This window comes from Toxorhynchites rutilus, chromosome 1 (assembly GCF_029784135.1).
Source record: "Toxorhynchites rutilus septentrionalis strain SRP chromosome 1, ASM2978413v1, whole genome shotgun sequence".
In the NCBI taxonomy this organism is placed as follows: Eukaryota; Metazoa; Arthropoda; class Insecta; order Diptera; family Culicidae; genus Toxorhynchites; species Toxorhynchites rutilus.
In genome coordinates this window covers 103,595,022-103,613,507 of record NC_073744.1, presented here as the reverse complement: position 1 = coordinate 103,613,507, position 18,486 = coordinate 103,595,022, and positions in this window count along the sequence as shown.

Sequence of the window (18,486 nt, the reverse complement as noted above, 5' to 3'; positions counted from 1 at the left end):
GTTTCGACATACAATTACGAAACATATTTACGGCGTTCCACTTCTTATTAGAATTCTCAAAACAAAAATAGATTTTTCCCGAACAAATTGTATCTACGGCCCAGAAAAATTAATCAATACCATACAGATTGTATACAAAAACTACTTCAGCAGAGTAAAAACGTTCAAAATTTTTATTTCCCAAAAACTTCTAGTCGACTTGAAAACTTCAGAGGAGCAGAACGAAGTAATAGAAACTATTCACTCTAGAGCTCATAGAGGAATTGAAGAAAATTTAGCCGAAATTAAAAGAAATTACTACTTCCCAAACACGAAAAAGATCATTCGACAGTTCATTTCAGTATGCGAAACGTGTCAAAAAGCAAAATACGAACGTCACCCATACAAAATCCTTTTTTCACAAACCCCCATACCCAAAAAACCGTTGGATATTGTCCATGTAGATATTTATATTTCCCAACCGAATATCTTTCTTACGGCAGTCGATAAACTCTCTAGATATGGGATGATGATACCAATTAAATCAAGATCAATACCCGATATTAGAAACGGCATAACAAAAACTAATTACAATGTACGGATGCCCTAAATTAATAGTTTGTGATAACGAACCATAACTCAAATCCGCAGAAATCCGAGGTATGCTTCTTGATCTTGGAACAGACATGTATTTCACTGCATCGAATAAAAGTGAAATGAATGGTATCGTCGAGAGATTCCATTCAACAACAAGCGAAATCTACACAAATACATAGACAAATACATAGACGTTACAAAAAAGGAACTATTTAGAATTTCCCTTGCGCATTATAATAAAACCATTCATTCCAGCACAAATCTCAAATGAAATCTTTTTTGGAATCAAAGAGGGCGAAGAACGACCTTTAAATATGGACGAAATCATAACAAATAGAGACAAAATTTATGACGAAGCGATTGTGCGCTTGAAAGCAAAACAAAAAACGGATCTTGACTACCATAACAAAACCCGCGAAACAGAACCGGTACTCGAACCCAACGAAGAAATCTACGTTGCAAGACAGGGTATAAAAAGCAAGACGAAAGACCCATTTAAAAAAACTAAAGTATTGACGAATAGAAGGAAGACGTTCATCGACTCAAAGAATAGAAAACTTCACAAGACAAAAATTAAACGACGTCGAAAAACATAAAAAAAAAGACGGGTGGGTAATGTCGGGGACATAACCGGAGTGACGTAGGACTATACAAAGGGGACAGCTTTTGTTAAATATATATTTTAAAATATATTGTTTTATTTTCTTCTCCTACGTGAATACCTACCTATCTACCTGAAAAATGGATTAGTTTACTGTTTACTCTTTATGAATATGTTGATGGTTCTGAAAAGAACCTTTGGTGTTGTGTTTTTGTTAACACTCGATATTCCCATCTTGTTCGGTTAAACCTTCCTGTTTAGCTATTGCGCTTGCCACTCGCCACAGCTTTCACAGTTGGAAAATTTCTTCCCATCCAGCTTGTGACATATTGTTCAGTAAATTACATATAATGCGACGTGCCGGAGAAACACTTTGCCACTCACTGAAACTAATTGTTGCCTTGATGAGCGCCGAACCGAAGCTGCTCTGTTCTTGATGCGGGTTTTCTGATTGTCGTGAGCAGCTTTGCAAGCCAACTCGAGCACTCCGACGGCCGAAGCTCTATAATCGCTGTTAGGTATACTGGTGCTCCGGCACCAACCCGTTCGGCCTAGTTACCCTTGCGGAACAATCAGTGAATGCGACCAACAGGGTACTGGAGACCTGCACGGTTCGAGTGAGACTTTGCCTTTCCCTTAACTTGTCCTCCTTTGTTACGTCCACGATGCCGATGCCGCACCACCACACGGGTTTACGGTTTGAAAGAATAAGATATTTTTTTGGGGTCCGCGTGTTTTATACTCAAGCGGTACACACTCACAGGATAGAGACAAATCGGCAGACTCAGCCAGAGGGGCGAGTCCAACGAGACGAACGAATGAGCGTTAAAAGGGAGCGATGGCAAAAAAATACATTCATTACGATTTGTTCGCTCGTTGGATTCACATGCAGGCTAAAAAGTGTCCTTTTCAGGATCACAAAATTATTTTCAATCTAAAGAGTTTATTGTTTTGTTATCACTCGATACCCCCTTCTTGTTCGGCTAAAACTTTCTGTTTAGCGATTGCATTTGCCACTCGCCACAGCTTTCACAGTTGGAAAATTTCTCCCCATCCAGCTTGTGACATAGTTTACAGTAAATTACATTCAATGGCATGTCGCATTACCACCACTCAGTATCGGATTGGAGGTAATTTTAACCTGTAATTGAACATTTGCGATGACAGTGGTACAGTGTCGACTTTCAATGTGGGGTCATAATTTGGACCCCAAACTCTATGTTTACAAAAATGTCCAACTAAATATGTCGCATTACAGGTCCGTCCAATTAGCTAAATGTCGAGATAAGTGTAAATTACTGTACTTTCAATCTAGAAGCAATTTAAGAATTGGTGAAAATCAATAAGCTCAGAACAACTGCCAAATTCACATACTCATCATATCCTGGCAAACAAATTATGAAAAAATCAATTTGTGTTTTATTATTATTTTGGATATTGTTTTAAAAAGCATTGAACTGTATTTCCTAAACTCTTTTTTGGGAGGTTTAATGGCCCTGAAAAGCGCCTTGTTTTATGGAATGGTTCCAATTTAGAAAACGTAGTACTCGTGGTTTTGAAAAAAGACGGGTGGGTAATGTCGGGGACATAACCGGAGTGACGTAGGACTATACAAAGGGGACAGCTTTTGTTAAATATATATTTTAAAATATATTGTTTTATTTTCTTCTCCTACGTGAATACCTACCTATCTACCTGAAAAATGGATTAGTTTACTGTTTACTCTTTATGAATATGTTGATGGTTCTGAAAAGAACCTTTGGTGTTGTGTTTTTGTTATCACTCGATTTTCCCATCTTGTTCGGTTAAACCTTCCTGTTTAGCTATTGCGTTTGCCACTCGCCACAGCTTTCACAGTTGGAAAATTTCTTCCCATCCAGCTTGTGACATGTTGTTCAGTAAATTACATATAATGCGACGTGCCGGAGAAACACTTCGCCACTCACTGAAACTAATTGTTGCCTTGATGAGCGCCGAACCGAAGCTGCTCTGTTCTTGATGCGGGTTTTCTGATTGTCGTGAGCAGCTTTGCAAGCCAACTCGAGCACTCCGACGGCCGAAACTCTATAATCGCTGTTAGGTATACTGGTGCTCCGGCACCAATCCGTTCGGCCTAGTTACCCTTGCCGAGCAATCAGTGAATGCGACCAACAGGGAACTGGAGACTTGCACGGTTCGAGTGAGACTTTGCCTTTCCCTTAACTTGTCCTCCTTTGTTACGTCCACGATGCCGATGCCGTACAACCACACGGGTTTACGGTTTGAAAGAAAATAAGATATTTTTTTGGGGTCCGCGTGTTTTATACTCTAGCGGTACACACTCACAGGATAGAGACAAATCGGCAGACTCAGCCAGAGGGGCGAGTCCAACGAGACGAACGAATGAGCGTTAAAAGGGAGCAATGGCAAAAAAATACATTCATTACGATTTGTTCGCTCGTTGGATTCACATGCAGGCTAAAAAGGGTCCTTTTCAGGATCACAAAATAATCTTCAATCTAAAGAGTTTATTGTTTTGTTATCACTCGATATCCCCATCTTGTTCGGCTAAACCTTGCTGTTTAGCGATTGCATTTGCCACTCGCCACAGCTTTCACAGTTGGAAAATTTCTTCCCATCCAGCTTGTGACATATTTTACAGTAAATTACATTCAATGGCACGTCGCATTACCACCACTCAGTATCGGATTGGAGGTAATTTTAACCTGTAATTGAACATTTGCGATGACAGTGGTACAGTGTCGACTTTCAATGTGGGGTCATAATTTGGACCCCAAACTCTATGTTTACAAAAATGTCCAACTAAATATGTCGCATTACAGGTCCGTCCAATTAGCTAAATGTCGAGATAAGTGTAAATTACTGTACTTTCAATCTAGAAGCAATTTAAGAATTGGTGAAAATCAATAAGCTCAGAACAACTGCCAAATTCACATACTCATCATATCCTGGCAAACAAATTATAACGCCGGCTAGGTGGACTGGTGCACTGGTACTAACGCGCTCGGCCTAGCTACCCTTGCGGGGAACTCCAGATCAACACGGTTCGAGCCGGATTTTGCCTTTCCCTTCACTTTTCCTCCTTTACCATGTCCAGACATGGCTGCTTGGGTTGGTTTGTTGATGTGTTGTGATGCGAACCGATGTGGTGTACGGTTTGAATGAGAATGATCGTTACGGCAGCGGAGCGGGGATTTTTAAGCTGACTGGCTGGCTCGAGAATTACGCATGTGTGAGACTGCGACCTGCGATGTGTGAGACTGTAATTGAACATTTGCGATGACAGTGGTACAGTGTCGACCTTCAATGTGGGGTCATAATTTGGACCCCGAACTCTATGTTTACAAAAATGTCCAACTAAATATGTCGCATTACTGGTCCGACCAATTAGCTAAATGTCGAGATAAGTGTAAATTACTGTACTTTCAATCTAGAAGCAATTTAAGAATTGGTGAAAATCAATAAGCTCAGAACAACTGCCAAATTCACATACTCATAATATCCTGGCAAACAAATTATTATGAAAAAATCAATTTGTGTTTTATTATTATTTTGGATATTGTTTTAGAAAGCATTGAACTGTATTTCCTAAACTCTTTTTTGGAAGGTTTAATGGCCCTGAAAAGCGCCTTGTTTTATGGAATGGTTCAAATTTAAAAAACTTAGTACTCGTGGTTTTGAAAAAAACCATTTCGAACGCCCTCGATGCCGCCTTGTTCTGGATTTGCCACCAAAGCAGTGCGTATAAAGAACAAACTTTTTTCTTCTGCTACCTGATGCCGTTTTGCGATTGCGTTTGCCATTCGCCACTCGCTGCAACTGCCTGTTGTCTTGATGTCCACCGAACCGAATGTGTTCTGTTCCGAATGCGGGTTTTCTTATCGTCGCGAGCAGCTTTACCAGCTAACCCGATCACTTCGGTGGCCGAAACTATATAACGCCGGCTAGATGGACTGGTGCACTGGTACTAACGCGCTCGGCCTAGCAACCCTTGCGGGGAACTCCAGATCAACACGGTTCGAGCCGGATTTTGCCTTTCCCTTCACTTTTCCTCCTTTACCATGTCCAGACATGGCTGCTTGGGTTGGTTTGTTGATGTGTTGTGATGCGAACCGATGTGGTGTACGGTTTGAATGAGAATGATCGTTACGGCAGCGGAGCGGGGATTTTTAAGCTGACTGGCTGGCTCGAGAATTACGCATGTGTGAAACTGCGACCAATGTTTCGTTCATTTTTCGACGTGGGACTACGTCTAACCGGAATATATGGAGGGTAAAATGAAAACCTAAACACAGAACATGCAGGAAAAAATGAAAGATTTCGAATGCTTATAGCTCGAACATTTCGTACTGGATAGGAGAGATGTTTGCATCACTTGATAGGGAATATTTCTACGCATCTATCGCAACTAACAAAATGTTGTTTTTCATTAGATAAACAATTGAATAACTGTAAAATATTAGGCGTTATCTAAATGCCCTAACTGCATCGTTTTGATTGGCCCGATTTACGGTTTCCCTAACACAGCCATCAAAACCAAGCAGCCTTGGGGAAATCGGCATTGCAAATACATGAAAGTAGGGGGACTTTTGTTCTCATCGAAAAATGTTCCCTAACACAGACTTTAAAACCAAGCAGCGAAATCGGCATTGCAAGCACACGAAAGAGCCTAGAGGCGAGTGAACTGAAAAGTTTAAACCCTCTTAATGCCAAAAAGAAGAAAAAGAACACATGAAAGTAGGGGGAGCTTTTGTTCCCACCGAAATGTGTTCACTAATAGAGATTTCTAAACCAAGGTGCCTGGAGAAATCGGTATTTCAAATTCATGCAAGTCGGGGGTATTTTTGTTCCGACTGGAATGTGTTTCCCTAACACAGACTTCAAATCCATGAAGCGTGGGGAAATCGGCATTGCGAATTCATACAAATCGGGGGTATTTTTGTTCCGATTGAAATGTGTTTCCCTAACACAGACTTCAAAACCGAGGTTTCTGGGGAAATCGGCTCTGCAAATAAATGCAAACTGCGAGTACTTTTGTCCTCGCTTGCCTTTGTGCAGAGTAGAATATGTCTGTCCTAACATGATCTTCTAAACTTAGGAACCTGGGAAAATCGTGCAGCCACTAGAAGCGAATGAACTTCCCAGTTTCAAGCAAATTCGAGATTCGAGAAGTATGTACACTTTTGGGATGTAAACTTCAGAGGGAAATGTAAAATAAAATAATCGTTTGATAATTTTTTTTGTCTTTATTGGAAAGATTTTCAGCCTTAGGCTGGTTCATCAAACGTTTGATAATTCTTCCGTACATATATTTTGTTCTAGTCATCATACCAAACGTAAAAGGTCCGTCATTAAATTTACTTGTAACGAAGAACAGTCAATCACAATAAATGAATTGACTTTACACGGCATTTGTTCATTTTTTTCACTCACAGAGCAAATATATTGAACTCAATTGAATTTGGAAACTGTTTCATTCAATCAAGAATTAAATCAATACAAACGAATGATTGCTAAGCTAAGGTAGTTCCACGTGAACCTTGCGGTTATATCATAGATATAACCCACTAATTTTTTTTCTTTTTCCTTTCCAATCGTGGTTCATTCTATTTCGCTGCTGCTCTGGTTGCCCGTTTTGGCCGGTACGATTTGAGGAGCACAAAATGGACCAATAAAAAATGGGCACATAGTGCATTTTGACAATGCTTGATATTTCACAATTATTCAATTATTTATCTCAAGAAAAATGAAATGTTATTCGTTATGATAGATGCGTAGATATATTTCCTATCAATTGATGCAAAAACCTTTGCGATCTATTGAGAAATGCTCGAGTTATAAGCGTTCCAAATCTTGCATTTTTTCCTACTTTTTCAGTGCCTAGATTTCCATTTCACCCCCTATATCTTCCGGTTAGACGTAGTCGTACGTCAAAAAATAATCTACAAAACAAATAAGAAATACTAGACTAAGATTAATCTTCAATAATAACATATTTCTAATTTTAGGTACACACAAATACAAATCGATGGAACATCCATTCTACAAACAACATTACGAAAAAAATAATGAATATTCTTATATTTTAGGTACATCTACCTAACAACCGCTACTATAACAATAACGGACCTCAATAGACATGCTGGAATAATAGCATTTGAAGAGAAGGAAACAAAAATCGTCAATTCTCATCACTTGCACATCCACAAGGTTGACTTGGAGAAATTTCAAAGGAATATCGGAATGGTGAATTATACTTTGAAGCTTCTCGAGGAAAACGAACAAACAGCCGAATTCCAAGACGTACTTAACGCACAAATGTCTAGCCTTTTAGAAACATTTTCCAGACTGAACCCAGTCAAACACCCAAAACGAGGAATTTTCAACCCATTAGGAAGCGTAATTAAATCTATAACCGGTAATTTAGATGACAACGATTTGAAAGATATCAAACAAGCACTTGAACAAACAGACAACAGGATAAATAAATTAATAAAAAATAACGAAAAACAAATCAGCATCAATAAAGAATTCGAAAATAAACTAAACTTAGTGATCTCAAAGATAAACTATCAACAAAGAGATATTATACATGAAATACGAAAATATAGGAACCATGAAAACAAGTGTAAAGACCCTCATGTTAGACAGAACATTCAAAATACACTATACAATATGAAAGTGCTTGAAAATAAATTAAAAGATATTTTCGAATCTGTTCAATTTGCCAGGTTAGGAATTCTATCAAAAGCAATCCTTAATCCAAACGAAACAAAATATTTTTTAGATGCATTAGAAAATCAAAACATTAAGCTGTCCAACTTAGACCAGGTTTACGAATATTTAGGAATTCAAGTTTTGCACAACAATTCAAACATAATTTTTGTTATCAAAGTTCCATTATTTTTGTCAGGAAATTATCATTATGTTAGGTACGAAAGCTTGCCCCACAACAACAAAATCATTTCTTCAGACTATCGTATTGCTGTTACAAGTGAATCGGCAACTCTCGTCACAAAAGAACCCTGCGAAATTATCGCTTCCTTATTGGCAAAAAAGACGGGTGGGTAATGTCGGGGACATAACCGGAGTGACGTAGGACTATACAAAGGGGACAGCTTTTGTTAAATATATATTTTAAATATATTGTTTTATTTTCTTCTCCTACGTGAATACCTACTTATCTACCTGAAAAATGGATTAGTTTACTGTTTACTCTTTATGAACATGTTGGGGGTTCATAAAAGAACGTTTGGTGTTGTGTTTTTGCGTTTTTTTTTTTTACAAACTTCTTTTGGCGTATGCACATATCTTACAATCAAAATGATGGCTGTGATAGGGAATGCATAGGTGGTCATCAGCTCATTCACTATCATATATTTCACTATTGAGCACATTACCGTACCTTAAACTGTGGTTTCGGAGACGAATGAATTGTAAGATTTGTAGTCTCCGCAAACAAAGTAAATAAAAATGAAAAAGAACTGAGGTTTTGGAGACGAACTCTACGATCTGTCGAGAAATAAACGAGCTATAAGCGTTCTGAAAAACCAACAGTAAATACAGGGACGGATGACCTTCGGATTAAAGTCCTTTAAAATAAGAACAGAGCAGCAGGAACTACATAGCTCATCATGTTGCTCCTTAGTTATTTTTCTATACAATGCAGATGTAACGTCAGTCAATTTTCAACATCAGTTATCAACCAAAGAAAGCAGTTCATGCTACCGAGAAAATTCGTTAATGCCAACCTGCATACAATGTGTTGTAATTTGAAGCCACTTTTAATTCGGAAACCATGTATGGGTTTGAGAAAACTGAATGATCAATTTAAAAGACCCCAACCATCAATAAGTTCGAAAACACGCATAAACAAAATAATTCAGTTCATATTATATGTCATATTATGTCACTTTAGAATGCATTGGTATTGTAAATAACTTTTAATAACTCTTCTTTGAATGGTTTAATGGCCCTGAAAAGCGCCGTGTTTTACGGAGGCTGGTTTTGCCACCAAAGCAGGTTGTATAAACAAACTTTTTCCTTCTTCTACCTGCTGCCGTTTTGTGATTGCGTTTACCACTCGCTGAAACTAGTTGTTGCCACCGAACCGAATGTGCTCAACTCGAGCACTCCGGCGGCAGAAATTCTATAACCGCTATTAGGTATACTGGTGCTACGGCACCAATCCGTTGATGCGGTGAGATGTGAAATGATGCCATACAACCACACTGATTTACGGTTTGAAAGAGAATGATATATTTTTCAGCGGATCCGCGCGTTTTGTACTTTAGCGGTACACGCTCACAGGATAGAGACAAATCGGCAGACTCAGCCAAAGGGGCGAGTCCAACGAGACGAACGAATGAGCGTTAAAAGGCAGCGATGGCAAAAAAATACATTCATAGAGGCGAATGAACTGAAAAGTTTAAACCCTCTTAAAGCCAAAAAGAAGAAGAAGAAGAAAATACATTCATTACGATTTATTCGCTCGTTGGATTCAGATGCAGGCTAAAAAAGGTCCTTTTCAGGATCACAAAATGATCTTTAATCTAAAGAGTTTATTGTTTTGTTATCACTCGATATCCCCATCTTGTTCGGCTAAACCTTCCTGTTTAGCGATTGCGTTTGCCACTCGCCACAGCTTTCACAGTTAGAAAATTTCTTCCCATCCAGCTTGTGACTGTGACTGTGAGTTACTGTACAACATAAATTATATTTAATGCGACGTGCCGAAACACCACTCAGTGTCGCATTGGAGGCGATTTTAACCTGTAATTGAACATTTGCGATGACAGTGGTACAGTGTCCACTTTTAATGTGGGGTCAAAATTTGGACCCCGAACTCTATATTTACAAAAATGTCCAAATAAATATGTCGCATTACAGGTCCGTTCAATTAGCTAAATGTCGAGCTAAATGTAAATGACTGTACTTTCAATCTAAAATCAATTTAAGAATTGGTGAAAATTGAATAATCGGGAAAGTCCCCAACCATCAATAAGCTCAGAACAACTGCCAAATTCTCATACTCAAACAAATTATCTCCAGGCAAACAAATTATGAAAAAATAAATTTGTGTTTTATTATTATTTGGGATATTGTTTTAGAAAGCATTGAACTGTATTTCGTAAACTCTTTTTTGGAAGGTTTAATGGCCCTGAAAAGCGCCATGTTTTATGGAATAGTTCCAATTTAGAAAACTTAGTACTCGTGGTTTTGAAAAAAAAACCATTTCGAACGCCCTCGATGCCGCCTTGTTCTGGATTTGCCACCAAAGCAGTGTGTATAAAGAACAAACTTTTTTCTTCTGCTACCTGCTGCCGTTTTGCGATTGCGTTTGCCACTCGCCACTCGCTGCAACTGCCTGTTGTTGTCTTGATTAGTGATCCCCGATTTTTGAAATTAATCGTTCATCCGCTAATCGAATAGTTTTCAGCAGTTCGTTATTCGATACGATTAATCGACCCAAATAATCGATTAATCGATTAATCGCAATACTGAGAGAAATAATCCGTCAGACTAATATTTCTCATTTGCTAGAAAGCCATATGGAATCAAAAATATGTTAATTCCACCTGAAAATCAATTATTATCGTTTACGCTCCCCTAAAGTCGTAAAGAATGCTCAATTCGCGTTGACGGCATTGAGCTTCGTTTATGAACTTAAGGGAGCGTCAAAGATAATGATTGATTTTCAGTATAAAACTGCAACGGCCGAACGTTTTTTTCTCTCAACGTTTAGATCGATTAATCGACGTAAATTATTCGTTCGCTTCGATTATTGGTTGTGCAGTATTCGTTCGATTAATAATCGATTTCTGTAGGAAGTATTCGATTAATCGATTAATCGAACGATTATCGGGGATCACTAGTCTTGATGTCCACCGAACCGAATGTGTTCTGTTCTGAATGCGAGTTTTCTTATCGTCGCGAACAGCTTTGCCAGCCAACTCGATCACTTCGGCGGCCGGAACTATATAACGGCGGCTAGGTGGACTGGTACTAACGCGCTCGGCCTAGCTATCCTTGTGGAGCAATTGTTGAATACACCTACGGGGAATTGCAAATCAACACGGTTCGAGCGGGATTTTGCCTTTCTCTTCACTTTTCCTCCTTTGCCATGTCCAGACATGGCTGCTTGTGTTGGTTTGTTGATGTGATGTGATGCGAAACGATGTGGTGTACGGTTTCGATGAGAATGAGAATTTTTTTGACGTAGGACTACGTCTAACCGGAAGATATAGGGGGTGAAATGGAAATCTAGGCACTGAACAAGTAGGAAAAAATGCAAGATTTGGAACGCTTATAACTCGAGCATTTCTCAATAGATCGCAAAGGTTTTTGCATCAATTGATAGGAAATATCTACGCATCTATCATAACAAATAACATTTCGTTTTTCTTGAGATAAATAATTGAATAATTGTGAAATATCAAGCATTGTCAAAATGCACTATGTGCCCATTTTTGATTGGTCCATTTTGTGCTCCTCAAATCGTACCGACCAAAACGGGCAACCAGAGCAGCAGCGAAATAGAATGAAGCGCGATTGGAAAGGAAAAAGAAAAAAATTAACGAAACATTGGTCGCAGTCTCACACATGCGTAATTCTCGAGCCAGCCAGTCAGCTTAAAAATCCCCGCTCCGCTGCTGTAACGATCATTCTCATTCAAACCGTACACCACATCGGTTCGCATCACAACACATCAACAAACCAACCCAAGCAGCCATGTCTGGACATGGTAAAGGAGGAAAAGTGAAGGGAAAGACAAAATCCCGCTCGAACCGTGTTGATCTGAAGTTCCCCGCAAGGGTAGCTAGGCCAAGCGCGTTAGTACCAGTGCACCAGTCCACCTAGCCGACGTTATATAGTTTCGGCCGCCGAAATGATCGAGTTAGCTGGCAATGCTGCTCGCGACGATAAGAAAACCCGCATTCAGAACAGACCACATTCGGTTCGGTGGACATCAAGACAACAACAGGCAGTTGCAGCGAGTGGCGAGTGCCAAACGCAATCGCAAAACGGCAGCAGGTAGCAGAAGATAAAAGTTTGTTCTTTATACAAACTGCTTTGGTGGTAAATCCAGAACAAGGCGGCATCGAGGGCGTTCGAAATGGTTTTTTTCAAAACCACGAGTACTAAGTTTTCTAAATTGGAACCATTCCATAAAATACGGCGCTTATCAGGGCCATTAAACCTTTCAAAAAAGAGTTTACGAAATACAGTTCAATGCTTTCTAAAACAATATTCCAAATAATAATAAAACACAAATTTATTTTTTCATAATTTGTTTGCCAGGATCTGATGAGTATGTGAATTTGGCAGTTGTTCTGAGCTTATTGATAGTTGGGGACTTTCCTGATTATTCCATTTTCACGAATTATTAAATTGTTTCCAGATTGAAAGTACAGTAATTTACTATTAGTTCGACATTTGGCTAATTGGACGGACATGTAATGCGACTTATTTAGTTGGACATTTTTGTAAACATAGAGATCCAAATTATGACCCCACATTGAAAGTCGACACTGTACCACTGTCATCGCAAATGTTCAATTACAGGTTAAAATCGCCTCCAATGCGACACTGAGTGGCGCTTCGGCACGTCGCATTGAATGTAATTTACTGTACAACATGTCACAAAGCTGGATGGGAAGAAATTTTCCAACTGTGAAAGCTGTGGCGAGTGGCAACAAATTGCTAAACAGGAAGGTTTAGCCGAACAAGATGGGGAGATCGAGTGATAACAAAACAATAAACTCTTTAGATTGAAGATAATTTTGTGATCCTGAAAAGGACCCTTTTTAGCCTGCATGTGAATCCAACGAGCGTAATGAATGTATTTTTCTTTCTTTCTTTCTTTGTTTTTAAAAGGCTTTAAACTTTGCCATCGCTCCCTTTTAACGCTCATTCGTTCGTCTCATTGGACTCGCCCCTCTGGCTGAGTCTGCCGATTTGTCTCCATCCTGTGAGTGTGTGCCGCTAGAGTATAAAACACGCGGATCCCAAAAAAATATCTTATTTTCTTTCAAACCGTAAACCCGCGTGGTGCCGTGCCGGAGCACCAGTATACCTAACAGCGATTATAGAGTTTCGGCCGTCGGAGTGCTCGAGTTGGCTTGCAAAGCTGCTCACGACAATCAGAAAACCTGCATCAAGAACAGAGCAGCTTTGGTTCGGCGCTCATCAAGGCATCTTTTTAGTAAGTGGCAAAGTGTTTCTCCGTCACGTCGCATTAAATTTAATTTACTGAACAACATGTCACAAGCTGGATGGGAAAAAATTTCCAACTGTGAAAGCTGTGGCGAGTGGCAAACGCAATAGCTAAACAGGAAGGTTTAACCGAACAAGATAGGAATATCGAGTGATAACAAAAACACAACACCAAAGGTTCTTTTCAGAACCATCAACATGTTCATAAAGAGTAAACAGTAAACTAATCCATTTTTCAGGTAGATAGGTAGGTATTCACGTAGGAGAAGAAAATAAAACAATATATTTAAAATATATATTTAACAAAAGCTGTCCCCTTTGTATAGTCCTACGTCACTCCGGTTATGTCCCCGACATTACCCACCCGTCTTTTTCTTTTTCCTTTCCAATCGTGCTTCATTGTATTTTGCTGCTGCTCTGGTTGCCCGTTTTGGACGGTACGATTTGAGGAGCACAAATTGTACCACTCAAAAATGGGCACATAGTGCATTTGGACAATGCTTGATATTTCACAATTATTTAATTATTTATCTCAAGAAAAATGAAATGTTATTCGTTATGATAGATGCGTAGATATATTTCCTATCAATTGATGCAAAAACCTTTGCGATCTATTGAGAAATGCTCGAGTTATAAGCGTTCCAAATCTTGCATTTTTTCCTACTTGTTTAGTGCCTAGATTTTCATTTCACCCCCTATATCTTCCGCTTCCGCATTTCGAACGTCCTCGATGCCGCCTTATTCTGGTTTTGCCACCAAAGCAGATTGTATAAAGAACAAACTTTTTTCTTCTGCTACCTGCTGTCGTTTTGCGATTGCGTTTGCCACTCGCCACTTGCTGCAACTGCCTGTTGTGTTGTCTTGATGTCCACCGAACCGAATGTGGTCTGTTCTGAATGCGGGTTTTCTTATCGTCGCGAGCAGCTTTGCCAGCTAACTCGATCACTTCGGCGGCCGAAACTATATAACGCCGGCTAGGTGGACTGGTGCACTGGTTCTAACGCGCTCGGTCTAGCTACCCTTGCGGGGAACTCCAGATCAACACGGTTCAGGCGAGATTTTGCCTTTCTCTTCACTTTTCCTCCTTTGCCATATCCAACCATGGCTGCTTGTGTTGGTTTGTTGATGTGATGTCATGCGAAACGATGTGGTGTACGGTTCGGATGAGAATGATCGTTACGGTGGTGGTGGTGGTGGTTTTGTATTATAGAGACTTTAAACTTTTTAGTTCATTCGTCTCTAGCCTTGAGAAAGGCCCTTAAAACTCTACTCTAACTCCTTCATTACACCTCCGCCCCCATTGCCTTGAGAAAGGCACTCGATCCCTCGCCATCCAGCTCGTCCAGCAACGATGTTGTCCAGTCGGTGTCCACACAAAGAATGATCGTTACGGCAGCGGAGCGGGGATTTTTAAGCTGACTGGCTGGCTCGAGAATTACGCATGTGTGAGACTGCGACAATTGTTTCGTTCATATTTTTTCTTTTTCCTTTCCAATCGTGCTTCTTTGTATTTCGCTGCTGCTCTGGTTGACCGTTTTGGTCGGTACGATTTGAGGAGCACAAAATGGACCAATCAAAAATGGGCACATAGTGCATTTGGACAATGCTTGATATTTCACAATTAATCAATTATTTATCTCAAGAAAAATGAAATGTTATTCGTTATGATAGATGCGTAGATATATTTCCTATCAATTGATGCAAAAACCTTTGCGATCTATTGAGAAATGCTCGAGTTTTAAGCGTTCCAAATCTTGCATTTTTTCCAACTTGTTCAGTGCCTAGATTTTCATTTCACCCCCTATATCTTCCGGTTAGACGTAGTCCTACGTCAAAACTCGGATAGCCAATTTTCGCAGGCCTTTTTTGTGGCTAACTTCTGACTACCTAGCTCGTTCGCCATGGACAAAAACAGGTGGTAGTCACTTGGTGCAAGGTCCGGACTATACGGCGGATGCAAAAGAACCTCTCATCCGAGCTCCCGGAGCTTCTGGCGCGCCACCAAAGAAGTGTGTGGCCTGGCGTTGTCCTGATGGAAGACAATGCGGCCTCTGTTTATCAAAGATGGCCTCTTCTTCATGAGTGCTACCTTCAAGTGGTCCAGTTGTTGGCAGTACAGGTCCGAATTGAGCGTTGGGCCATAGGGAAGCAGCTCATAATAGATTATTCCTTGACAATCCCACCAAACACACAGCAGAACCTTCCTGGCCGTTAATGAGGGCTTGGCCACCGTCTGAGTCGCTTCAGCGGGCTTCGACCACGACCGTTTGCGCTTCACGTTGCCGTTAGTGACCCACTTTTCATCGCCAGTCACCATCCGCTTCAGAAACGGGTCGATTTTGTTGCGATTCAGCAGCGATTCACATGCGTCGATACGGTCAAAGATGTTTTTTTTGCGTCAACGTGTGTGGCACCCATACATCGAGCATCTTTGTGAATCCAAGCTTCTTCAAATGGTTAATAACGGTTTGATGACTTATCCCCAGCTCTTGGCCGATGCTACGGCTGCTACTATGCCGGTCTTTCTCGGCGAATTCAACGATTTTGTCGCAATTTTCGACGACAGGCCTTCCGGAGCGTGGCGCATCTTCGACGACCTCTACACCAGAACGAAAACGTTGAAACCATCGTTGTGCGGTGGAAATGGAAACTGTATCGGGTCCATAAACTGCACAAATTTTATTGGCAGTTTGAGATGCATTTTTGCCTTTGTCATAGTAGTACTGTAAAATATGTCGGATTTTCTCTTTATTTTGCTCCATATTTGCGACACTATAACTCACGAACGACTTAACCAAACAAAACACTGTCGAGGACTATATTATAGCGTGCAAAAATACCTTTCCAACAAGCTATAGCATGACTCGATACAATGAATACAACTAGAACTACGCGCTTACAACGACACCTCGCGGAAATACCGCAGGACTTTTTTGACAGCCTAATATATATTGTGTCGCGCAACACTGTTAAAATTCTGAAAAAAAATCACACATATATAGAAAAGACGAAGAAACACATTTAAATACAAATTAGGATAGCAGTGAATCTCTAAATCGTAAAAAAAATAAATATTTAAATTTTTTTAGTACTTAAATTTTTGATGAAACTTTTCTTTAATAATATTTCTCGATACACCATAGTAAGATACACTTTCAGTATTTTTTTCAAATTTTTATCTTGAAGCTTTCGAACATAGCGTTGAAAACATTGAAAAGTACGTACGTTTAGTTATTTATTTTCTGAGTGTATATTTTTTGATGCAATGTACAGTATGAGCAAAAGTAAATGAAATTATTACGTGAAATGGAACAGATCTTTAAGTTTGGACTAAACAGCCATTCGCTGTTTATTTTATATAAACGTCTGTCTTCAACTTTTCCGTCGTATGCAATCCTTTGGACAGGACCTTTTACAAATATAAATTATTCCTCAATGCGCATGTACAAAATCTTATAAAACTGTCAATGCATATTTTGTCGATTCCCTTAAAATATTCTGCACAAAATATAATATATACTAAAACAAAATATAACAACTGTGGTGTGGATAAATTTAGTTAGATTTAGTTAGATTCAGTTTTGTTCAGTGTTCAAGAACTCTTTTGTCGAAAAAGTTCCTTAAAACCACAAAAGTAATACTATCGTTATCAATTCAAAGATTCATATCGCAGTACGCAATAAATCAATATATTTGTATGCTAGAAATTGTTGACATCCAAAGTAATGCTTCAGCCACCAATCCTCGATAACCATAATCCTCGAATGAGTCGGAGTAGCACAAGAAAAAAACCTTTCACCTTTATCTCAAACATCTTGAAAAAGAAAAAAATGTTGAAACTTGAAGACCTTACCTACGATAAAGAAATGAGTTGTCGCGCTCGTTCGGAGCCATCAGGTACGGTTATAAAAAAAAAATTCTTTTTCTAATATAATTTTCTGTAACGTTGTAACGTGTAATAACGTTTCAGCAATGGTAGTACTGACGTTAGAAGTAAAAATAAATATTTATTTGAAGATATTCGTTTTTATTTATTTAGTTCCGTGTTATGTTTTTCATTTTCTCTGATGGTAAACAAATGGATTTTTAAATATTTGTATAAATTATCACGTATTTTGAGAATTACTGCTCATACATAATGAAACAGAGTCTTCCAGATTAAACGCTCACGCAAAACAAATTTGAATAACTTCTACAAAAGTGAACCGATTTTTATTTTTAAAAAACGAAAATGAAGCTTATTTTGAACATTTCGATGTGTTGCCACCCCTTTTTTGGATAACGCGTTTTAAACTGTTTTTACTATAACATTAAGACTTAGATGCTGTTGAAAATCCGAGCTATTTCTTCTTTAAAACCCTCCAAATGTTGTGGCTTATTAACATAGCAACGGTCCTTCACGTACGCCCAAAAGAAGTAATTGAGCGGACTTAAATCCGGATTATACGGCGGCCAATTCCATTCAGTTAAGCAGAGCAGGAAAGTGATTGAAGATGACGGGATCTCTGAAAACTCTACGCAGAAACAACAACGATTCATCGACGGTATGAGGCTTCGCTCCGTCCTGTTGGAAGATGAAACGTTTGAAATTGGGCATGGCCATCATGACAGGGAAGACTTCATCTTCCAACATTTCCCGATAGGTAGCCCCAGTGACGTTGCTATCGATAAACACTGGGCCGATGATTCCGTGCGAGCTGATTGCAGCCCAAACCGACTCGTTGAGGATACAATGTTGTTGTTTTGTACTCGTGTGGGTTTTCGGTACTCCAAATATGGCACTTTTGTTTGTTTGTTTTTTTTTTTTTTTTTGGCAGACTTATCTCACTTCTTAACTAGGCGAACCTAGCCAGAATTTTCACCTGCCCCCGGGCTTCTGAATGCCAAAGGGGGACTAGGCTCTGCGGAATGCACGTATCTGCATGCTCGTGCTGTTTCAGTCCTGACCGAGAAATTGTCGGACAATCGCGCAGGTGCTAAGGATGACCGACTTTTGGATGCCGGCCAATTCCTTCTCCATGTTCAACACCTTTAGCGCTTCCAGAAGTGTCTTCGGGACAATTCCAGTTCCAGAGAGAACGACTGGAACAATT